Here is a 26156-nt window from a genome sequence, read left to right on the forward strand (position 1 = left end):
TGTGTTCATGAGGTCCTATTGGGAAGATCTGGGCTCTAACATGTTAGTTTCCACGTGAGGATAGCTCTATGCCATTAACAAGTGTTCATGCATGTTCCAACTTTGATCTCTTCGAATCCATAACTACAATACTCAAACAGCGAAACTAACGTCATATTTGGACTCAGAGCATCCTAATTAGGGGATCTGGGTCATTTATTTTTATTCCTAACACTTATTTTTGCAGGTTGATGAAGCTACCAAAAATGGCGTTTTTACTGTACAAATAGAGGAGGTTTAAAACCCCCGCTATCTGTTTAAAAAAATAAAGGAGATGGAGGTTGAAGACGACCACGCGTCCAAGCGTGGTTCGTCAGTCAAAATTGACCATTCTATCTGCACGCGTGGCACATCCCATGCTCCTCATTTGCTGGTCAACTAGAATGGGTCCCACGCTGGACTCTCAAACTCTGCATGATCACATGCTGTCTCCTTATCCATGCGCCTCATGTGACTTTAAATCTGAGCCACATGATCATTCCAGTCACATCATCCAACGCTCCAGACAAAGCATTCCTTACCATGGACTCTCAATCCCACCACACCTGATCAGTATCCTTTTATTTTCTATTTTTATTTTAATTTTCTTTGCAAAATTAATTAAAAATAGTTTTAAAAATCCAAAAAATACACAAAAAATATTTTTAGACTTCTAAAATAATATATTATTTTCTGAAATAAAAATATTTTATTTTTCTTCAAAATTTCAATATTTTGCATAATTAATTAGTATATATTTATATATTTGCTTTTTAATTATTCTAACCAGTCAAAAAATCATAAAAAAAATTTGCTCTTTATATAAAATATTGTTTATATATTATAAACTAATTTTGTACATATTTAGGATAATTTTCTCTTTAGGTTTTAATTATTTGTATAATTATTTGTATAATTATGTATTAATTAGCTTAATCAATTTCAAATCAATTTCAAAAATTCCAAAAAAATTAGTTTTGTTTTAAAATTAATTGACAAATATTTTGTACATATTTTAAACTTAATTTCTAGGTTTAAATCTATTTTCATCTTTTTTTCTTCATTTTAATTTAATTAATTATGCATTAATTATAATTAAAATAAATCATAAAAAATCCAAAAACATGCCTTTTATTTTTCTTGCAATTTAAATTCCTAGATAAATGTATAGGATGTCAAATTCATGTAAATAGGCTAGTTTACATTTCCTGCACAATCGATGTAATAGCGTAGATTTACTTCACGCACTTTACATTTCCGCATTTTAATTTCCAGCAAAATATAAACTGCGTGTATGTCAAAGATAAAATTGAACCGTTAGATCACTAACTTCAAAGATAAAATATCTGAATCCAAACACAATCACACTTGCACCTTTTAAGGTAATCCCTTCTCATTCTTTTCAAAATCAAAGTCAAAATTCTACTGTTTCGAGTACAAAATCGAACCCTTTGTTTATATCCGGTGAAAGGATAGATTTTTAAAGGAAATAAGGATAAAGACCTTACAACTCAAGGTAGACCTCCTAGTTTGCTTGCTCAAATCAAAACAAACAAAATTCTCATACACTGTTGTTTTTCAAAACAAAACTTTCAAAAAAGACAATACTTTGTATACATCCAAACACGGATTATTACAAAGTTAACGTTCTTTTCAAAACATCTTTCGAAAGATAAACAAGCATTTTGTATACATCCACACACGGATCATTACAAAATTCAATTTACAAAAGTATTTGAAACCACATATGAGCATTCTAAAGCAATTGAAAAGTAATCGAAAAACAAGTGAGCTAAGCAAACTTAAGAGCCCATGGATAACCATGGATACAAAGGGTGCTAACACCTTCCCTTTGTATAACCTACCCCTTTACCCAGAATTTCTTAAAGGTCTTTTTTCTGTTTCTTTTATAAACCTTTCCTTAATTGGATAAAATAAAAGGTCGGTGGCGACTCTGTGAATTTTCAAAATGCGAAAGCATTAAGCGATAAAAAAGAGTCAGTTCACGTATCTCTCCAGAACAGAGGTATGGCCCGGGATTAAAAAACGGAGGTCCACAGTGGGCTAGACTTACAAACTTGGTCCATCCTATTTGCACCCCTCACATACTTCAGCACCCCTTTTTCATCTTTTAAGCATAAATAGTAGTGGATTTAGCTCCATTTCTTCTCCTTTTCACAAATAGTCCTCAAAACGAACATAAAACCTAAAACAATGAAAATACCAGCATAATACCAACATAAAGCAACTTAATTTAAATAAAATAGAGAAATAATCTATGTAAATCAAGTCAAATAAACGATACATTTTCGTGTTATCAAATACCCCCACACTTAAACCATTGCTTGTCCTCAGGCAATCAACCACACGGTAAAAAGAAATAGTTAAGCTCGATTCGAAACAAGGGCATGACACGACTCCTAATCATATTTATGTTAGGCAAATGTTACATCGATAGGTAATAGATATCAACACCAAGGATACCGTAACGACACAATGTTCAAAAACTCCCTCCTTATACAAACCAATTCGAGTTATGCCATTATAACTCAACCTATATCTCTCGTTTTTCCTTTCACTCTTTTCATTCAAGCGCAATCACATTAAGCCCGTTATCCGTACACGCACATAGTAGGGAAATTGGTTAGCGACTATGATCCTTTTCTTTTCTTTAGCACGGGGTTCTGGTTTTTTTTTTAAATGGAGAAGCCCCATCTTTCCCAACTGCGGTTGCGGGGGATCGGACCGTAGTCCACCCTACCAAGCCCAGTACCAGTGACCTCTAGGCCAACCAATAGTGGGTGCTAATTATTAAATCCTTATTGGCTTAACAACCGTTGGGCTAAATGACCGTGTGAGGGTCACCTAACTTAGAAGGTTATTTTTCAATCAAAACATTTATTTATAAGAAAACAGGATCATTCACTTATATTCATCGACTCCCTACGTAGTTTGTGCTTAAGATGGTGCCGACTGCTAATATAAACTACTTAAGAGCTACTTTGAAAACTTGAGCCTAAGGTCTCGACATAATGGGCATCCAAATTGATATCACATAATGAGGGGGTTTAGAGTGTCAGGACGGTATCGATGTTGTTGAAACATCCCCAAGTCTTTCTAACAATGCCTAAAGTGTGACAACCTCTATACTTTCAGAGTGTGTATGCCATGCGTCAAAATTCAAATTTTTGTTGGAGGTTAAAATTTTCAAATTTTGGGGAAATTTGATAACAACAGAAAATCATATATAAATACTTGACAACATAACTAGAAAACAATAAAGCAACAAATGAAAGCGGTAAAGCTTCTCCCCCACACTTAAACCAAACATTGTCCTCAATATTTCGATCCAAGGTGGAGAAGAAAAGACAGAACCTATATGGATGCTACCGGCGGGCTATCACAACCAAATCTGCTCCGCGTCCGGAGGAAATATCTTCTCCTATCATGCTCATCAACGGTGTCACCACCAGAAGCAACACTCGTAGGAATGTGCGTGGAGACTCATTCATCTTTGAGATGATCGTCTATAGATTTTTCGCCTAGATATGGCCGAGATGTGACAAGCGATCCATATCTTTATTATCTGCAAGTTCAAACAATAAAAGGAAAACATTAAATTGAAAGTTCGTGGGTTGCCTCCCACGCAGCGCTTTGTTTAACGTCGATAGCTCGACGGTTTAAGAGTGCAAGCACTCAAGGTGGTTCTCTCGAGAATGACTCCTCGGTTGAACTTTTAGAAAACCTCGTTTTCCATGGCCACTTATCAAGCCATCTCACATATCCCTCACCTTTTCTTTTCTTTCTTCTGTGGGGTGGTTCATTCTTATGAACTTGTGGTGGTGGTTCTGGATCAATCCTAAGTATCAGCTTTTCAAATTCGGGCTTAGTGATATTGTCCACCACCTCAAAGGTTAACCTTACCCTCTTATCACTAACGATATCCTTAGTTTCATGGTCGTCTAAATTTCTCTTTTTATGCAAGACTTCAAATAAGGGTGCATTAGTGTGGATATTTTCCAATATCTTCACATACATTATGGATTTGGAGTCTACCTTAGCTTCCACAAAACTTTGTGGGAAAGAATTCAGTGGGGTATAGGGAAAAGGAATAACAATAGGTGTTTTACTCTCTACCTCTTCTAAAACCTCCCTTTCAGATGGTGTTGGTGGATTTTTCTCAATCTCCACTCTTTTCTCGCTAAAAATCTCTTCAACCACATTATCACTCTTCTCAATCTCATAATCACTCTCCTCAATCTTCTTATCACTCTCCTCTGGAATTTCAATTTGTTCTTCACTAATGGTTATGTCAATATACTCCTCAAGTAAGTCTCCTAGTGGATTTTGTTCAAGTTGGGCAATTTGAGTCTCTAATGCCATGTTGTGAGTCGCAAGGGACTCAACCATAGTGGTCAGTTGCCTAAGGGTTTCATTGTTTTGAAGATTTTGTTTGATAAACTCTTGGTTTTGAACGGTTTGTGTCTCTACAAAGTGCTCCATCATGGCTTCTAATCTAGAGTGAGTTAGCGTCTCGTCGGGATCCTCCATTAATGTTTCGAAGTTAAATTTATGGGATTCTTGAGGTTCTTCAAAGGGAGCTAGCGTTGCATTTTTCGTTTCCTCAAAGTGCTTCGTCATCATAGATTCTAGCCTAGAGAGAGTTTGTGCTTCAATGAATTCCTCCATTAAGATTTCGAGGTTGGATTTATGATAATCTTGCGACTCCTCAAAATGTTGGGCGTGGTGATCGTAGAGGAAATTTGGCTGATGATAAGTTTGCGTTGCATTGAAATCCTCTATTAATGCTTCGGGGTTAGAATTATAGGATTCTTGTGATTCCTCGAAATATTGGGCCTGGTGATCGTAGAGGAAATTCGGTTGAGGATAAGTTTGGTTGGAATTATAAAATTCTTGTGGTTCCTCAAAATGTTGGGATTGGTGATTGTAGAGGGAATTCGGTTGAGGATAAGCTAGTGTCGAATTGTAATCCCCAATTAATGTTTTGAGGTTTGGATTGTAGGTTTCTTGTGGTTCCTCGAAATGTTGAGATTGGGAGTTGCAAAGGTAATTTGGGTGAGAATGAATTGGTGGCGCAGCATTGAAATTCTCCAATAGTATTTCGAGATCGGATTTATAGGATCCAGGTGATTCCTCGAAATACTGGGAGTGGGTGTTATAGAAAAAGTTTGGGTGATACATAGTAACTAACAAAAAAAATGCCTTAGTCTCTACGGTGTAACAGTGAGTTACGATATCGACTTAAATAGTCCCCGGCAACGGCGCCAAAAACTTGATTGCGACTTTGCGTGTCTATTAGTCGGGATAACTGCAAGTGCACAGTCGTGTCGTGTAGTTTTAAAAGATATCGAATCCACAGGGACTATAAATCGACCTACCGTTATCTAAAGTAACTATGTAAAGCTAAGGCTAATGATATTTGGGTTTTTTTATAAATGGGGAAACTAAAATCTTAAATCTAGGTAAAAATATAATAACAAACGGATATCAGTATGTATTTCATCTAACTTAGGTGATCCGAAGTTCCATTGGCCAGATTCTAATTAAATCAAAGATCTTTACTAACTATGTTATTTAAAAGTCCTCCTCTCAAACTCTCGCTCTATTGATTCAGACTACGATCCTAACTCTTAATGTACGCTTTCGCCATCCCACCAGCTTTAGAAACGCTTTTTGAAAACAACGTAATTAATAAAATGCTTGTTTTATGAAGTCGTTATCTACTTAAATCTCCTAATCTCAAACTCTCGCTCTGTTGACTCGGAACATGCTAATATCCCTAACGTACGCTTTCGCCATCCCGTGCGGGTTTAAAAACACTTTTTGAAAATAAATAAGTTCTAATTAGTTCTAATACGCTTTCGCCATCCTTAAAACTAATGTCCTATGTCTACTATCCAGTTAAAGATCTCAAACTTTCGCTCTATTGATTTTAACCTTTGACCGTCTTAAGACCTCAAACTTTCGGTCTATTGGTTTTAAGACTTACTAATTAAATTACACATACAAACCAAAAACAAGTGATATTTAATAAAACATAATTAAGCCAATTTATTTCGGATCCCTACGGTTAAATTACTTTACATACCGACATCTAAATAAATTAGCCAGACATACTTAAAGAAACAAACATGAAATTATAATTATTAAACATGAAATTATAATTATTAAACATAAAATTATAATTACTAACCATGAACATGTGCGTAACTAGATTTGTAATGATAAAACAATATTATAAGAACAAGAAACTAAAATAATTGCAAATAAATAAACATGGAAGTAAAGCAGACGAAATAAACTTGAATTAAATTGCGAACAAAACAAATCTTGAAACTTGAATGAAGCTTTGAAATAATGTCGGCAAGATTGTGATCCAAGAGTACATAAATTGTAGGCCTAAAACTAATGGTGTGGTAGTTCTTCAATGTGAGAAACTACCACTTTTACAAAGTGATAATTTATGCCTAAAACTATGAACAGCGCTTCCGCGCCTAAAACTTGGATGCCTTCAAATGAGTGCTCAGACTCTTTATATAGTGAATGGAAGTGGAAGTTATCACGTGAGAAGTAGTGGAGATAGTGGGAAGTTGAAAAAATCATGGGGTGAGTGGACTTGGAATTGTCCACGAAATTAATGGAGAAAGTGGCGGGGTCCACGTGCTTTTGGAGACGGGCGTCTCTTAGTGGGCTTGGAGCTTGGAGACGTGCCTGTGAACTAGAGACGGGCGTCTCCCACTTGGAGACGTGGCAGTGGACTGATGGGGACGTGCGTTCCTTGATTTGTGGAGGGTGAGACGGACGTCTCCTTTGATGACGTGGCCCTTGGACTTTGGAGACGGGCGTCTCCATGCAATTGGGCCCTTAGACGGGCGTCTCAGCTTCTTCATAGTGGGAGTCTCAGCTCCTTCGTGGGCTGGACTTACAAACTTGGTCCATCCTATTTGCACCCCTCACATACTTCAGCACCCCTTTTTCATCTTTTAAGCATAAATAGTAGTGGATTTAGCTCCATTTCTTCTCCTTTTAATAAATAGTCCTCAAAACGAACATAAAACCTAAAACAATGAAAATACCAGCATAATACCAACATAAAGCAACTTAATTTAAATAAAATAGAGAAATAATCTATGTAAATCAAGTCAAATAAACGATACATTTCCGCGTTATCTGAGAGTGTGTCTTGAAGCTTTGTGTTTTGATTTGAATTTGTATAAGAGAAATAGTGTGGGCAAATTTTGGGGTATGACACCATGACATCTTTGAATCCTTGAAGATGACTCATGAAGGGAATGCCCAAGTCAAGGAGACAAAAGCTCCTGCTTTAATCCAGATGTACAAAGCTTTCCAGATGGAGGAAGATGAAAACATTGAAGCAATGTTCTCAAGATTCCAGACTCTGACTGCTGGATTAAGAGTGCTTGACAAGGGATACACAAAGGCTGATCATGTCAAGAAGATCATCAGAAGCTTGCCCAGAAGATGGGGCCCAATGGTGACTGCATTCAAGATTGCTAAGAATCTAAATGAAGTCTCTCTTGAAGAGCTGATCAGTGCCCTGAGGACTCATGAAATAGAGCTGGATGCAAATGAGCCTCAAAATAAAGGTAAGTCTATTGCATTAAAATCTAATAATAAAAAATGCACTAACGCTTTTCAGGCTGAAGAAGAAGATTCTGAAGAGTCAGAATCAGAATCAGAAGAAGAAGATGAACTGTCCATGATCTCCAGAAGAGTAAATCAACTCTGGAAGAGTAAACAAAGGAAGTTAAAGAACTTCAGAAGTTCTAAAAGGCCTGAAAGAGGAGAATATTTTGGACACAGAAGATCTTCCAAGAAGAAAGTGACCTGCAATGAATGCAAAGAGCCAGGACATTACAAGAGTGAGTGTCCAAAGCTTCAGAGGGAAAAGCCCAAGAAGAAGTTTGAAAAGAAGAAAAGCCTTATGGCTACTTGGGATGAATCAGATTCTTCTGACCAAGAATCAGACTCTGAAGATGAGCAGGCTAACATAGCATTGATGGCCATCGTTGATGAATCAAAATCTACATCAGACTCAGATTCTGAAGAGGTATTTTCTGAACCATCTAGAGAAGAGTTAGTTTCTAGTCTAACTAAACTTCTGGAACTCAAGGCTCAACTTAGTATCAAATACAAAAAGCTGAAGAAGCTATTTGAATCTGAAACTAAGAAGCTTGAAGTAGAAAATTCTGAACTGAAGGAAAAAGTTTTAAAATTATCCAAAGATGTTGAATCATCTTCTGGTTCAGAAAAGTCTATTCCAAGTATGAACAATATTCCTAAGGAATATGACTTGAGTTTTAGAAAGTTTCTATCTAGAGGTATTGGAAGAAGTCAACTTGCTTCTATGATATATGCAGTTAGTGGAAACAAAAGAGTTGGCATAGGCTATGAGGATGAAACCCCATACAAACTTGAATCTGTAGATGATATGAAAATCACATACAAGCCCTTGTATGATCAATTCAAGTATGGCCACTCCCATGATATTAGGCTCACATCACATGCTAAGAGTTTCCACATTACACACACCAAGAAGCATGTTACACACACACACACTAGAAAATGTCATGTAACTCATAATAGGGAATATCATGTTGTTCCTCCTATTAATTTTCATGCTAAACTCAAGTTCAATTAGAACTTGAGGAGAACTAACAAGAAAGAACCCAAGAAATTGTGGGTACTTAAGGAAAAGATTATCCCTGTTGCAGATATCCTTGGCAGCAAAGAAGAAAAGGGTAAACATGTCATGGTACCTGGACTCTGGGTGCTCGCGGAACATGACGGGAAAAAGGTCTATGTTCCAAGACCTGGTGCTTAAATCTGCTGGAGAAGTTAAGTTTGGAGGGAACCAGAAGGGCAAGATTATTGGCTCTGGAACCATAAGTATCAGTAACTCTCCTTCCATAACTAATGTTCTGCTAGTAGATGGATTAGCTCATAACTTATTGTCCATAAGTCAATTAAGTGACAATGGTTATGACATAATATTTAATCAAAAGTCTTGTAAAGCTATTAGTCAGAAGGATGGCTCAATCCTATTTACAGGCAAGAGAAAGAAAAACATTTACAAGATTGATCTTCAAGATCTTAAGAATCAGAAGGTCACTTGCCTTATGTCTGTTAGTGAAGAGCAATGGGTCTGGCACAGAAGATTAGCCCATGCTAGTTTGAGAAAGATTTCTCAGATTAACAAACTTAATCTGGTCAGAGGACTCCCTAATCTGAAATATAAATCAAATGCTCTTTGCGAAGCATGTCAGAAAGGGAAGTTTTCCAAACCTGCATTCAAGTCTAAGAATGTTGTTTCTTCCTCTAGGCCGCTAGAACTTCTGCACATTGATCTTTTTGGCCCTGTCAAAATTGCATCAATCAGAGGGAAGAAATATGGATTAGTCATTGTAGACGACTATAGCAGATGGACATGGGTAAAGTTCTTGAAACACAAGGATGAGTCTCATACAGTGTTCTTTGACTTCTGCACTCAGATCCAATCTGAGAAAGAGTGTAAAATCATAAAGGTCAGAAGTGATCATTGTGGCGAATTTGAGAACAGATTCTTTGAGATTTATTTCAAAGAAAATGGTATTGCCCATGATTTCTCTTGCCCTAGAACTCCACAGCAAAATGAAGTTGTAGAGCGAAAGAATAGGACTCTACAAGAAATGGCCAGAACCATGATCAATGAAACCAATATGGCTAAGCATTTCTGGGCAGAAGCAATTAACACCACATGTTATATTCAGAATAGAATCTCCATAAAACCTATTCTTAATATGACTCCTTATGAGTTGTGGAAGAACAGAAAGCCCAACATTTCTTATTTCCATCCATTTGGATGTATATGTTATATTCTGAATACTAAAGATCGTCTGCATAAGTTTGATTCTAAGGCACGGAAGTGTTTCCTTCTTGGATATTTTGAACGCTCTAAAGGCTACTGAGTATACAATACTGAAACATTGGTTGTTGAAGAATCAATCAATATCAGATTTGATGTTAAGCTTGGTCTTGCAAAGCCAAAGCAGTTTGAGAATTTTGCAGGTATAGAAATCTCTAATTCAGACTCTGAAGAACTCAGAAGCAAAGTATCAAAAGATCAAGTTGCTGCTTCATTAGAGAATCTCAGAATTTCTGAAGAGCCAACTATCAGAAGATCTTCTAGACTCAACTCTGCTCACTCAGAAGATGTTATCATTGGGAAGAAAGAAGATCCTATCAAAACAAGAGCATTCCTTAAGAACAATACAGAATGTCAATTTGGTCTAGTATCTCTTATTGAGCCAACTTTTGTTGATCAAGCTCTGGAGGATACTGACTGGATAATTGCCATGCAAGAAGAAATAAATCAGTTTACAAGGAATGATGTTTGGGATCTTGTTCCAAGACCAAAAGGATTTAACATCATTGGAACTAAGTGGGTCTTCAGAAACAAGCTAAGCGAAAAAGGAGAAGTTGTAAGAAACAAAGCCAGACTGGTTGCTCAGGGCTATAGTCAACAAGAAGGTATTGACTATACTGAAACCTTTGCACCAGTGGCTAGGTTAGAATCTATTCGCTTATTAATTTCTTTTGCCACTCAACATAACATCACTCTGTATCAGATGGATGTTAAGAGTGCCTTCTTAAATGGTTATATAGATGAGGAAGTTTATGTCCACCAACCTCCTGGTTTTGAAGACTCTAAGTCTCCAGAACATGTTTTCAAATTAAAGAAATCATTATATGGCCTGAAGCAACCTCCTAGAGCTTGGTATGAAAGATTAAGTTCTTTCCTTCTGGATAATGGTTTCACTAGAGGAAAAGTGAATACTACTATCTTTTGTAAAACCTTTAAAAAAGGATATTTTAATTTGCCAAATATATGTTGATGATATTATCTTTGGAACCTCTAATGCTACACTTGGAAAGGAGTTTGCTAAGTCTATGCCGGCTGAGTTTGAAATGAGCATGATGGGAAAACTCAAGTACTTCCTTGGGATCCAGATCAATCAAACTTCTGAAGGAACCTATGTTCATCAGACAAAGTATGTGAAAGAACTTCTGAAGAAGTTTAATCTTTCAGAAAGTAAAGAAGCAAAGACTCCCATGCATCCAACGTGTGTTCTAAGTAAGGATGAGGTAAGTAAGAAGGTAGATCAGAAGCTCTACAAAGGTATGATTGGATCTCTTCTATATCTTACTGCTTCTAGACTGATATTTTATTCAGTGTTTGTCTGTGTGTAAGATTCCAATCAGATCCTAGAGAATCTCACTTAACAGCTGTTAAGAGAATTCTAAGGTATCTGAAAGGTACTACTAATGTTGGCTTAGTCTACAGAAGATCTGAAGAATACAACCTAGTAGGATTTTGTGATGCTGATTACGCTGGAGATAGAGTTGAAAGGAAAAGTACTTATGGAAGTTGTCAATTTCCTGGAAGTCACCTGATCTCCTGGTACAGCAAGAAGCAAGCTACAATTGCCCTCTCTACAAAGAAGCAGAATATGTTGCTGCTGCTGGATGTAGTACACAGATGCTCTGGATGAAAAGTCAGCTAGAAGATTATCAGATATATGAGAGTAACATTCCTATCTTCTGTGATAATACTTCTGCTATTTGTTTATCTAAGAATCCAATCTTACATTCCAAAGCTAAACATATTGAGATTAAACATCATTTCATTAGGGACTATGTTCAGAAGGGTGTTCTATCTTTAAAATTTGTTGATACAGACCATCAATGGGCTGATATCTTTACAAAACCCCTTGTTGAAGATAGGTTTAAGTTCATTCTGAAGAATATCAGTATGGATTTATGCCCAGAATGAAAGGATGAGAAGTTCTGATATATGGATTAGATTTGAAATGATCTTTTATTTCTTTTATAAGAAGCTCTGAATATGATCAATTAGATATTCTGATTCTGTTATTGCTAACGTTTCATATGTCTAAGTTGACTCAGAATCTCTTTTAAAGCAAAACAGTTGTCACCAACTATTCCAGAAGTTGAACACGTGTTCACTCTAATTGGACAAGCATGCATGCAGTTGATGAGACGCCGCCCTAGGTAACTGTGCAAATCATTTCAAATATCACGTTTTGCCCTAATGTCACTCATCATTAAATGCTAATTGATTCAATCTCTGTAATCTTGTTCATTCAGAATCATATTGCATTTCATTTCAAATCCGTGCCTATATAAACTCATTTCCATAACATTTCATCTTTTTCCATTCTCTCTCATTGTTCATCGTTTGTGTTTGTTCGTCTCTCTCTCTCTCTCTCTCTCTCTCTCTCTCTCTCTCTCTCTCTCTCTTTGCATAAAACCTAGTTTCTAAACCCTAAATCTCAGTGTGAATCAATGGCTTCCTCTTCAAATGTTCAACGCAAGGTATCATCCTCAAACCAAGTTCAACAAAAGAAATCTGCAAACCCTCCTTTGAAGTCTTGCTCAATTCCTTATGATGAACTGGAGGTTCTATGCGAAACAATGGTAGATTTTGAAAATCTTTTGGCTCATGATTTCAAAATCAAAACTGGAATGCTAGTACAAGGATGGACAAATTTCTTTGAAAGGTTGATTGGACCAGTTTACCCTTTATTGGTTAAGGAATTCTGGACACATGCTACGGTTATTTCAACTGTCATCATCTCCTTCGTGCTAGGGCATGAAGTTGTTGTGTCTGAGAAGCTGGTAAGGAAACTATATGGTCTTGATGGTAAGATGGAATCACTGGAGCTCTTCATGGAAGAACTGATTGGGATAAAGTTGATCGAGAGTTGTTTTCTGCTGGTGTTGCCTCTCCCTACACTACTGACTTGAAGCCTCCTTACAAATTATGGGCTAAGATCATTCTGGGATCTCTCTATCACAAAAAACCATCAAGTTTTGCTACCTACATTAATCAAGATCAGAAGTATGTCTTGTTCTGCATTGGAAAAGGCATGGGAGTGAATCTTCCTCACATTCTGTTTCAGCATCTGAAGACAAATGTTGAAGAATCAAGGGATGAGGAACGTAAGAAGTATCAGTTTAAGAAGAATACTATTCCTTTTGGAAGAATGATATCTGATATTCTGACTGAAAGTGGTTTGTTAGACACTCTGAGAGCAGCTGGCTTTTCTCAGAACTTTACTGCAATTCGTGGAAGTATTCTAAATTCTCAGTCTCTAAAAAGGATGCTTCTGATTGAAATGGTGACCACTCCTCCAAAAGTGTTTCCAGATATTCTGACTAGAAGAACTCCTGTCGTTGGTTTCTCTCACATGTTCAAAGAGGAGCTTGATAAAACAGTCAAACGCTATCTGAAATCTTGTGTTAAGGTGATCTGCTGTCGCGCGCGGGTCAAAAACGAGTTAATTTTATAAAACTATAGTACGACGGTAACGGTAACTCGTGTATCGTCTCTCAAGGATTCCTATTCTTATTAACCGAATGTAAGTCGAATTTGGGGGGGGGGGGTTGGTTTGGTTTCGATTAAACAAAAAAGTGATTATGAAAAAGTGATTATCAAATAAGCTGAAAATTCGAATTACTGATTCGGTTCCTATCTATCATCGATTAAGCAATATTAATCTCCTAAGCGGATAATCTATTCCTATTCGACTACAAACTCAGTGACAAGCGCGAAGAGTATTGTACGATGTATAATCCTAATATCCGAATTAAGCAAACGGAGTTAAGCTTCACGAATTAAGCAAACGTGATAAATCATACACGGTAACGAATTAAGCAAACGGTAATGTGTTTATTTGTTAGGGTCATACAATCAATCGAATTGAATCAAAATACTCTATGAAATTCGAATTAAGCATTCAAGAACATAGAACAAAATTGAAAGGAATAAATACTAGATTAACATTAAAATAATCTCAAGGTCGGAACCTGAATACAGCAATTCGACAGGATTTGGTTAGTTCTCCATAGAAATTCGTCCAAGCTTTCAAAATCGTGAATGGAAGATGATGATGAACAGTACGCAGCTGCTACCCTAAGGGGAGAGAGAACGACCCGTTTTACAATCCAACTGGGTTAAAAATACGACCCAGGCCCAAAACTAATTGACCCGAAACTTAACTAAAACTAGTGCTGCAACTTCAACGAATATTCTGGCCCTTCTACATTCCGATTCTGACTTCGACTCCAACATAAGAATTGTAGCTCTTTCTCTTAGCTTTCCGGCGATTATTAGAACGCCTCAATCGGACTCCTGGAACTCCAGATATGATCGTTTCCGTGCAGACTGTTAATGCTGAAAAATTAATACGAAAAACAAATAAGTGCAAAAATAAAATAAAATATAAAAACATATTAAAACATAAAAATAAATAAAACAAACCGAAGAAATGCTTGAGTACAAACATGGAAGAACGTGCATTAAAATGCACTGATCAAATTCCCCCACACTTGAACTTTTGCACTCCGAGCAAAATGAAAAGAAAGCAGAAATACATCAACAGTTACTCATCCTAGGCTACAAATCTTCTTCGGGTAAGTTTGCATCGACAGTTACTAATCTTGCACACTAAGGACATCGTAAGAACACTAACCACAAATATGCAGACATAAGGCTCCTAAATACACAAACCAATTCAAATCATATTATTATACCATAGCCTAACTTACTCATCCTTTTTGCTCTTTTTCATTCAGGCGCAATCACATTAAGTCCGTTATCTCCACACACTTATAGCAGGAAAACCGGTTAGTGACTCTGATCCTTTTGCACGGGGTTTCGGTACTTGCGTGGCATAACCCTTTGCTTACTCAGATGTAGTTGCGGGGGATCGGACCGTAATCCTCCCTACCAAGTTCAGCACCAGAAACCGCTGAACCAACTAACAAAGAGTTTTGAAAACTTTTTTTTTGAAGATTACACAACCGTTGGGTTAAGTGACCGGGTGAGGATCACCAAACTTAGAAGGTGTATTATCTTTTTCTTTTCTCTTTTTTTTTCTTTTCGGAACATTCACTTATATTCATCGGCTTCCTGCGTAAAGTGTGTGAGAGATGGTGCCGACTGCTGAAAGAAACTACTCAAGAGCTGTCAAAGAATGAGAAATTAAGGCTAAAACATAATAACAAATTCAAATCAATTTCCGTATGCAGGAGACTTACGGTGTTAGAACGATACCGATCTTGTGAATTTTTCCCAAGTCTCCGCAAACCCGACTCAAATCAGTGTGTAGCCTAAAACTTTCAAGAAGATGCATTTTTTTTATTGAAATTAAACAAAATACTAACAAACAAAAACAAATAAAACACACGATTTTCTCCCCCACACTTAAACTAAGCATTGTCCTCAATGAAAGGACATTACTAATAAAGTAGAGAGAAGGAAAGAAGGACTCCCTAATCAAGTTGCAGTGTAGTCAGGTGCTTCTAAAGAAAGCTCCTCTATGCTGACATTTTCAGGCACCGAACTTTCATGGAATAACTTCAGCCGCTGCCCGTTAACCTTGAAGACTTTGTCAGTACCTGCACTTTTTATTTCTACTGCACCATGAGGGAAAACATTAGTAACAACAAAGGGGCCAATCCATTTGGATCGAAGTTTCCCAGCCATTAGCTTAAGGCGGGAGTTAAACAGTAAAACCTGTTGGCCCACAGAAAATTCCTTCCTAGAAATCATTTTATCATGGAAGTGCTTAGTTTTTTCTTTATAAATCCTAGAGCTCTCATAAGCCTCTAATCTAAGCTCTTCCAACTGTTGCAATTGGAGTTTTCTTTCAATACCTGCTTGTTGCATCTCCAAATTACAACTTTTCACCGCCCAAAAAGCACGGTGTTCTATATCAACAGGAAGATGACATGCCTTACCAAAAACAAGTCGATAAGGAGACATCCCAATGGGTGTCTTGAAAGCTGCCTTTTGAGCCCAAAGTACGTCTTCTAGACGACGGCTCCAGTCTTTCTTGTTTGGTTGCACCATTTTCTCTAAAACCTGTTTGATCTCCCTGTTGGAGATCTCAGCTTGCCCATTAGTCTGTGGGTGATATGCAGTAGAGACTCTGTGCACAACTCCATACTTTCGGAGTAAGGCTTCCATGGTGTGGTTACAGAAGTGAGTGCCTTGGTCACTTATGATAGCTCACGGTATTCCAAACCTGCAAAAGATATTAGACCTGACAAACTCTGCAACAACTTTAGAATCATTAGTCCTAGTGGGGATAACTTCCACCCACTTTGAAACATAATCAACAGCAAGTAAAATGTAAAGGAAACCAAATGATACAGGAAAAGGACCCATGAAATCAATTCCCCATACATCAAATACCTCACAGAAAAGCATAGGCTGCTGAGGCATTTCACTCTTGCGAGTGATGTTGATACCTGCTATCTGGCACTCTTTACAAGTGCGGTAAATCTCAAAAGCATCCTTAAAAATACTTGGCCAATAGAAGCCTGAATCCAGGACTTTTCTCGCAGTCCTTTGAGGACCGAAGTGTCCGCCGACTTGAGATGCATGAGAAAATTTCAAAATAGATTCAATCTCATTGTCGGGGAGACATCTCCTGATTACCTGATCACTACCAAACTTCCATAGATATGGATCATCCCAAACATAATATTTGGCATCACTCTTGAGCTTGTGAACCTGTGATCTAGATGCACCTGTAGGAAAAACACCAGCAACAAGAAAATTAACAATGTCAGCAAACCAAGGTGTAATCCCATGCAAAAGAAACAGCTGCTCATCAGGAAAGTCATCCTTAATAGGAAAAGGATCTTCATCTCTCTCTATCCTGCTCAAGTGGTCAGCCACTAAGTTCTCAACTCCACTTTTGTCTTTAATCTCAACATTAAACTCTTGGAGCAGCAACATCCACCGAATCAATCTCGGTTTTGCATCCGGCTTCTTCAGCAAGTACTTTAAAGCTGCATGGTCAGTAAAAACAACAACCTTGGAACCTAGCAAATAAGATCTGAATTTGTCAAGAGCAAAAACAATAGCTAGCAGTTCTTTTTCAGTGGTAGTGTAATTTGACTGTGCAGAATCTAAAGTCCTAGAAGCATAGTAAATAACATGGGCAGCCTTGTCAACCCTTTGTGCAAGGACAGCCCCAACAGCATAATTCGAAGCATCACACATAAGCTCAAAAGGAAGTGTCCAGTCAGGGGGCTGAATGACGGGAGCGGAGGTCAATGCTTTCTTCAAGAAGTAAAACGCTTGTTTGCATTTGTCATCAAACTCGAAAGTGACGTCATTCTTCAACAAGTTCGATAGCGGAAGAGCTATCTTGCTGAAATCCTTGATGAAACGCCTGTAAAAACCTGCATGAGCAAGAATAGAACGAATCTCGCGAATGCAAGAAGGGTAAGGCAGTGTAGAAATCACATCAATCTTAGCAGGGTCAACAGAAATTCCTTTTTCAGAAATAATGTGACCAAGAACAATTCCCTGCTCAACCATAAAATGACACTTTTCATAATTCAACACAAGGTTAGTCTCGATGCATCCTTCTTAAATCAAGCTTAAACTGTTCAAGCATGCATCAAAAGAAGAACCATAAACGGTAAAGTCATCCATAAACACTTCCATGCAATTTTCAATAAAATCAGAGAAAATACTCATCATGCATCGTTGGAAAGTGCCAGGAGCATTGCAAAGGCCAAAAGGCATCTTCCTGTAAGCAAATGTATCGAATGGACACGTGAAAGTGGTCTTTTCTTGATCTTCAGGTGCAATATGAATCTGAAAGTAACCTGAAAAACCATCAAGAAAACAATAATGTGATTTACCAGCTAGCCGTTCAAGCATCTGGTCAATGAACGGCAAAGGAAAGTGATCCTTTCTAGTAGCCTGGTTCAGTCTCCTGTAATCAATACAAACTCTCCATCTGTTCTGGACTCTAGTGGGAACAAGTTCATTCTTTTCATTTTTTACCACTGTGAGTCCAGATTTCTTAGGTACAACCTGCACTGGACTTACCCACTTACTGTCAGAGATAGGATAAATGATACCTGCTTGCAAGAGTTTGGTTACCTCTTTCTTTACAACATCAAGAATCAAAGGATTAAGCCTCCTTTGGGGCTGCCTTACTGTTTTCGCTCCATCCTCAAGTAAAATCCTGTGCATGCACATCGAAGGACTAATACCTGGAAGGTCGGCTAATGTCCACCCAATTGCTTTCTTGTGCCTCTTCAATACCTGCAAAAGTCTGTCTTCTTGATTGAAATCAAGGTTAGAAGAGATAATAACAGGAAGTTTTTCATTATGCTCCAAGTAAGCATATTTCAGGTTCCCATGGAGCTCTTTTAGCTCTAAGGACGGGGGCTGAATGATGGATGGAAGGCTTGGGGCAGCCGGGATGTCAAGAGCATCGACGGCAAAAACAGCCTCATCGGTAACAACTTCACCTGTAGGAAATGTATCAGGCTGCAAGGAAGCATCAATCTCAGCACAAAGGACACAAACGTTAGTGTCAGTGCAGTCAGGACATGAATAATCATCATCAAAATCAGAGAGAGATGGAAAATCAAGTGCAAATAATTCAGAATAATTCTCATCAACTAGTTCAGAAATCAACTCAATGTTAAAAACCAAATGCTCCTCCATAGGGTGTTTCATGGCATCGAAGATATTAAATTTTGCGACGATGTCACCAAATTCCATGGACATGGTTCCATCATCAACATCAACTTTTGTCTTCGCCGTTTTCATGAACGGTCTGCCTAAGATGATAGGAGCTCTGCTTGACTTAGTTTCTCCTTCCATGTCCAGAATGTAAAAATCTGCAGGAAAAATTAAATCGTTAACTTGAACGAGGACGTCTTCCACTATGCCGGTGGGACGTGCATTGCTCCTGTTCGCCAGTTGAACGATTAAACCTGTATGCTGCATGGGACCAAGGCAAAGGTTATTATAAATAGAAGTAGGCATAACATTAATGCCCGCTCCTAAATCAAGCAAACAATTATCAAATTTCTTATCCCCGATGGTACAAGGAATAGTAAAAGTTCCCGGGTCCTTGCACTTTTGTGGCAAGACCTGAGAGATGGCCGAAACACTTTGTTCGGGCTGAATAAAAGCAGAGATGCTTCTTCCCAAGTTGACTCTGTCACTTCCTTTTACTTTTCTCTTGTTTGTACACAGATCCTTCAGAAACTTTGCATACCTTGGAACTTGCTTAATCACATCAAGAAGCAGAATGTTTACCGCTACTTTCCTAAACATATCCAGAATTTCTTTTTCTTTGTCTCCCTCCTCAATTCTTTTATTTTTCAGAACTCTATGTGGGAAAGGAACTGGTGGCACATACTCCTTTTCTTTATTTTTTTCAGTTCCGACCACAACAGAAGAAGGAGAAGAAAGCTCAGCTGGAGAAGGTTCAGATGGAGAAAGTTCAGAAGTTACCTCAATGAATTTTTTATTCTTTTCAGGGGCTGGTTCTGTAACTTTTCCGGATCGCAAAGAAATAGCGCTCACATTAGCATTACCATTCGGATTGACAACAGTTTGTGCTGGAATTTGGTTCGAACCTTGAGCTTGCATATTATTTATTTGAGTAGCAAGTTGTCCCATCTGTGTGGTCAAGGTCTAAATGCTAGTGTCGGTTCTTTGTTGAAACTGAAGGTTGTTCACGGCCATTTGCTTAACAAGATCTTCCAAGGATGGTCCGGACGTAGTAGCTGGAGGGGTGTGATGTGGCTGGGGTAATGGAACGGTGAGCTGTTGTTGGGAAGGCTGCTGATTTCCATATTGGAGGTTGGGATGATTCCTCCAATTGGGGTGATATTTGTTGGTAGACAAGTCAGGGGTGTTGTTGTACATGTTCTGGTTGTAAAGGTTGGCTGCATAAGCTTGAGGCAGCTCGGTAACAGTGTCATCTTTCAGAAGAGGACAAGTATCAGTGGGGTGATCATGAGCTGTACAAATTCCACATACAGTTGCTGTTTGAGGTTTCGCTACTGCAAGTTGTTTAACTAAAGCGGTCAGCTTATCAAGTCTGGTTTCTAAAGCTCTGTTCGAGGATCCTTGAATTTGATGTACACCCTTGGTCTGGACAGAATTGGTTCGAGTGGTGAACTGCTGGGAATTTAAGGACATATTTTCAATGAGGGCCCTGGCAGCAGCTGGAGTTTTGTCAACAAGTGCTCCACCACTAGCAGCATCAAGAATGTTTCTATCCATGGGCAACAACCCCTCATAAAAGTACTGAATGAGAAGTTGCTCGGTAATCTGGTGTTGAGGACAGCTTGAAACTAACTTCTTGAACCTATCCCAATATTCAGCCAATGACTCGTTATCTTGTCTAATACCACATATTTCTTTTCGGATTGAAGCAGCTCTAGAGGCAGGAAAATATCTCTCCAAGAACACTCTCTTCAGAGCATTCCAGCTTGTGATTGAATTCGGTTCGAGATCATATATCCAGTCCTTCGCTACACCCTGCAAAGAAAAAGGAAAAGCACGAAGTTTGATATGATCTTCAGTGATCCCTTCAGGCTTCAATGGTGTAGAACACACCACCTGGAATTCCTTCAAATGTTTGTGTGGATCCTCACCTGCAAGACCATTAAACTTTGGCAACAAGTGTATTAAACCCGATTTTAATTCAAAAGGAACAGCAACAGCATCATATTCAATACACAGGCCATTATAATTAACATCAGGGGCTGCAAGTTGCCTTAGAGTTCTATTTTCAGCCATTTCAAAAGCAAATTCAGAATCAGAATCAAACAAATTATGCAAATAGTCAGACTCAGAATCAGACTCAGCTATGGTCGATGAAGGTGAACTATTGCTAGCCTGGCCTGATCTACGAAGTGTGTGCAAGGTTCTTTCTACCTCAGGATCAAAAGCAACAAGTTCAGGACAGGAAGACCTAGTAGCCAGGACTAGTGCGCAGCAATGTAGCAACAAACGTGAAAATGCCAACTATGTCCCTAAAACAAACACAATGAAGCAAATCGATTAAAAACAATTCAAAAAAATAAACTGACATTGAAAATAATCTAATGACGTAAAAATAGAATTTTGATAATTTTTTCAGAATTTTTGGACTCTATGAAAACAGAAAATAAATCATTAAAAATAGTAAAAAGGCTTTTTTCGCGATTTGAAAAATTTGTCACGTAACTACTTTGTAGTAGGTGACTTTTGATCGGGGATTTTTTTCACACCTAACTGTCGGGATAGATTTTCGAAACGGTGAAATTTTCCCAAAAACCGATTTTTTCGACTCTAGAGGCGTTATGGCCGAAACCGCGAGGAACCTATGGCCAAAACGCACAAACACTATACCTAAGACTCTAATATCAGTTAATATTCACAAGAATCCCCGACAACGACGCCAATTTGATCCGCTGTCGCGCGCGGGTCAAAAACGAGTTAATTTTATAAAACTGTAGTACGACGGTAACGGTAACTCGTGTATCGTCTCTCAAGGATTCCTATTCTTATTAACCGAATGTAAGTCGAATTTGGGGGGGGGGTTGGTTTGGTTTCGATTAAACAAAAAAAAGTGATTATGAAAAAGTGATTATCAAATAAGCTGAAAAGTCGAATTACTGATTCGGTTCCTATCTATCATCGATTAAGCAATATTAATCTCCTAAGCGGATAATCTATTCCTATTCGACTACAAACTCAGTGACAAGCGCGAAGAGTATTGTACGATGTATAATCCTAATATCCGAATTAAGAAAACGGAGTTAAGCTTCACAAATTAAGCAAACGTGATAAATCATACACGGTAACAAATTAAGCAAACGGTAACGTGTTTATTTGTTAGGGTCATACAATCAATCGAATTGAATCAAAATACTCTATGAAATTCGAATTAAGCATTCAAGAACATAGAACAAAATTGAAAGGAATAAATACTAGATTAACATTAAAATAATCTCAAGGTCGGAACCTGAATACAGCAATTCGACAGGATTTGGTTAGTTCTCCATAGAAATTCGTCCAAGCTTTCAAAATCGTGAATGGAAGATGATGATGAACAGTACGCGGCTGCTACCCTAAGGGGAGAGAGAACGACCCGTTTTACAATCAAACTGGGTCAAAAATACGACCCAGGCCCAAAACTAATTGACCGGAAACTTAACTAAAACTAGTGCTGCAACTTCAACGAATATTCTGGCCCTTCTACAGTCCGATTCTGACTTCAACTCCAACATAAGAATTGTAGCTCTTTCTCTTAGCTTTCCGGCGATTATTAGAACGCCTCAATCGGACTCCTGGAACTCCAGATATGATCGTTTCCGTGCAGACTGTTAATGCTGAAAAATTAATACGAAAAACAAATAAGTGCAAAAATAAAATAAAATATAAAAACATATTAAAACATAAAAATAAATAAAACAAACCGAAGAAATGCTTGAGTACAAACATGGAAGAACGTGCATTAAAATGCACTGATCAAATGCACAAACTTCTGTTGATCCTGCTTGGATTCGTGGAAGAACTCTTCCATCTCTGGATGAGTTAAGGAAGAAGGATAAGAAGAAGAAAGAAAAGAAGCTGAAGAGAAAGGTCACAGAAGAAGGACCTGAAGCTAAGAAAGCAAATAAACAGAAGAAACCTTCAGGTATAGTAATTTCTGAATCTGTACCTGCTGCTAATTCTGAACGTATATCAACATATTCTCTTAAAGTGCCCAGAACTTCTGAACAGTTTCAGAAGCTCATCGAAGATGCTTTTAAAGCAGACTCTGCTAGCTCTCAATCTACCTCTGCCCCTCAGAAAAAGCCGACTCCCTCTGAAATTCCATCTTTTTCCACCATTTCAAATCAACTCCTTTCTTTACCAATTCTTAACCCCCAACCACTAAATGTTGGTTTTCCTCAAATACCTTCTAAAAATATATTCTCTACCACATCCATTCCTTATGCACTCTCACCAATATTTGATCATTCAACCACCTCCACCGCAGATTCTGCATCATCTCTCACCTCTTCTTTCACCTCTGTTTTATTTTCAAGAGAACCTGAACCCTATTTCTTTCTGAACCCATACTCTTCTACCACCCATTTCAAAACCCCTAACCCTGACCTATCTGTTGGTGTGCGTTTTGAATTCTTAAAGCATAAGGTACAGACAAGATTAGAAGCAGTGAAGGTTGCACATAATTCCAGGACGAATTATGTTGCTACCAGGGGTCTCTAGAGAGCCTTCAGAAGAGAAATAAATTATGACTTTCTGAAGCTTCAGAAAGCTTGTGAAGTAGAATCTCCTGGTCCTTCTGGTTTCCTAAGGGATTTTGAAGACAGCTATTTCTTTCCCATCAGGAGCTGGAAATCTCTTGAAGAGAAAGAATTGGTTGATGAGCTTGAAAAAGTTCATCCTCTTGCTATGGTTGTGTGGAAGCCTCATTATCACGTTCTGACTGGAGACTTTCAGTCCATATTCAACTGGCTAAGGGAGAATCCCTCTGTTAATGCACCAGATATGGTATATCCATGTGTTGAATATCCATCAGAACCAGTTGCTCCAACACCTCCACAAAATTTGGCTGACATTCTTCTGGCTCTAGAGAATCCAGATGGTGCTATCCCTTCTCTTGTATATGCTGAAGATGCTTCTGAATCAGAAGCTGATGCTGAGAATCAAGATGCTGAGAATCATCCTGTTGAGCAATCTCCTGTTAAGGAAAATCAAGCTGATGTTCTCATGGTCGATGCTGCTGCTGAGAATCCTCCGGTCATGGATAATAGCGTTGATGCTTCTTCTGCTGGACCTTCTGTGCTGATAAACACTATGAAGGCTCTTCAACAGAATCAAGCTGATCTAGCTTCTCATTTGGACAAGCATGAGGATACTCACAATGAGTTCAGATCATTCATGAAGACGCAGACAAAAGACACTACTGAGATTAAAAACCTTCTGGCCATGTTAGCTAATAGGCTTGGCCCGTCGTAGTCTGTCTTTGTCTTAGTTGTTTTCTTGTTTTATGCATCTGTTTTTCTACATCTGCTTCTGTCAACTTTTGTACTTCTGATATTGGTAATCAATGAAATCATTATCTTCTTCACCATATGTGTCTTTTGTCATCTGAATCTTTTAATGCTTTTTGATGTTATGACAAAAAGGGGGAGAAACATGATAATTGATTTGGTTTATTATATCAGTTGTTGGGATTAAATCTCAACATTTCCTAACATTATTTGCAAGTTCTATGTCTTTGAGATTTTTTGCAGGATTGAAGATATTCTGAAAAAGCTCAACATGAGAAGCTAATACATGAGGAAAAGCAATTCTATAAAGAAGCATGTTCTTGGAAAATTGAAGCAAGCTTAGTGCTGTGAAGCTTCAAGATTAGAAGCAAGAAGAGTGTTCTGATATTCTCTTTGTAGAAGAATGTTCTGATACATTCATGCTCTGATATTTTCGTCTAGTATGCTCTGAAACATTTCAGGATGTAAAGATGCTCTAATGATGCTCTAATACATTCAAGAATGTTCTGATACAATCAAGCATGCTATGACAACAAAGAAGAAATTCAAAGCTCTGAAACTGTCCTATGGAAGCAAGAAGCAGAAGTTCTGAATATTCTGAAGATCTAGGCAAAGTGAAAGTCTCTACTGAAATGAAAAATACTCAAGGAAGTCTTGTATTTATAAATTCTTCTAGTATTTATTTCACGGGGAGATTGTTAATCTCAGGGGGAGACATATTCACACACTATGATTATATGCTTATGCTATATCTGTGTAATGTGTAATTGTCTTTTGTCATCTGATATTCTGATTGCAAATTCATATCAATTATATATGTTTTTGACATCATCAAAAGGGGGGGGGGATTGTTAGAACAAGATTTGTTCTGATCAATATTCTTGTTTTGATGATAACAATATATATATATATATATATGAATTTTGTATAAGACAATGTGGTACTCTAATCCTTTGCATTTTCCATTTCAGGAAATACATAAAGAGTATACACAATTCAGCGCTCAGAAGCACTGACTCAGGAGGTTCTGGATGGCTGCATCAGAACATGCTCTAGCAAGACATCAGAAGATGGTCAAGCAGAATAAGAACATGGACTATGAAGCATCAGAAGAACATGAAGTCAGAAACAGAAGCACTGATGTTCTGAACGGTATCACGCTCAAGCACTTCAAAGTCAGAAGACAAGAAGATGCTATGCACCAAGCTGAATAACTCTGATATTCAAACGTTGTATCTACAAATCTGAGTTCAGAAGCAAGTACAAGATGACAGGCTATTAAGTCTAATCTCTGACTGACAAAATGAACGTTAGAAGCTACAAAAAGCAAAGTCAGTAAAAGCAGCAAAAGCATGGCTCGAGGTAGTTGACAAAAGTGTGAAACATTAAATGCAGTGTTGTACTATTCACGCAATGCATTAAATGCAACCCAACGGTCATCTTCTCAAACGCCTATAAATATGGAAGTTCTGGTCTGAAGAAGCTAACCAACTATTGTGAAATATACCAAAGTGCTGTCAAATTCAAAACTCACGAACTTCATCTTCAACCTCACAAACTCTTGTAATATTTAGTGAGTGTTAAGCTTAGAACTTAAGAGAAATATCACAGTTGTGATTATAGCTTTCTTAGAAGAAAATTCAAACTCTTGTAAACATTTATTTTACATTGATTGTAAAAGGTTCCTAGAGTGATCAGTTAGATCAGTAGACTCTAGAAGACTTAGAGGTTATCTAAGTGGTGATTTCCTAGAGTGATCAAGTTGTGATCAGTATACTCTAGAAGACTTAGAAGTTATCTAAGTGGAAAACCATTGTAATCAGATTGATTAGTGGATTAAATCCTCAGTTGAGGTAAATCCCTCTAAGGGGGTGGACTGGAGTAGTTTCGTTAACAACGAACCAGGATAAAAATAATTGTGTTCATTGTTTTTATCTTAAGAGTTTTTAAAGTCACACTTATTAAACCCCCTCCCCTTTTCTAAGTGTTTTTCTATCCTTCATACCTCTCCAACAAAATGGCGCCGTTGCCGGGGATTGGTTGAGATTAATCGCATTGCGATGGTTTCTCATTTTAAGTTTCGTAAATATGTCAATATCGTATATTCTGTGCCTAGACCCATACTTGTATAGTTATACTTATGTCGTTTTGTTTGGTGCACTTATTAAACAAGTTGAACTCGGATTAGCTCTTAAATTACATATCTT

The sequence above is a fragment of the Vicia villosa genome, unplaced genomic scaffold (genome assembly GCF_029867415.1).
Source record: "Vicia villosa cultivar HV-30 ecotype Madison, WI unplaced genomic scaffold, Vvil1.0 ctg.001887F_1_1, whole genome shotgun sequence".
In the NCBI taxonomy this organism is placed as follows: Eukaryota; Viridiplantae; Streptophyta; class Magnoliopsida; order Fabales; family Fabaceae; genus Vicia; species Vicia villosa.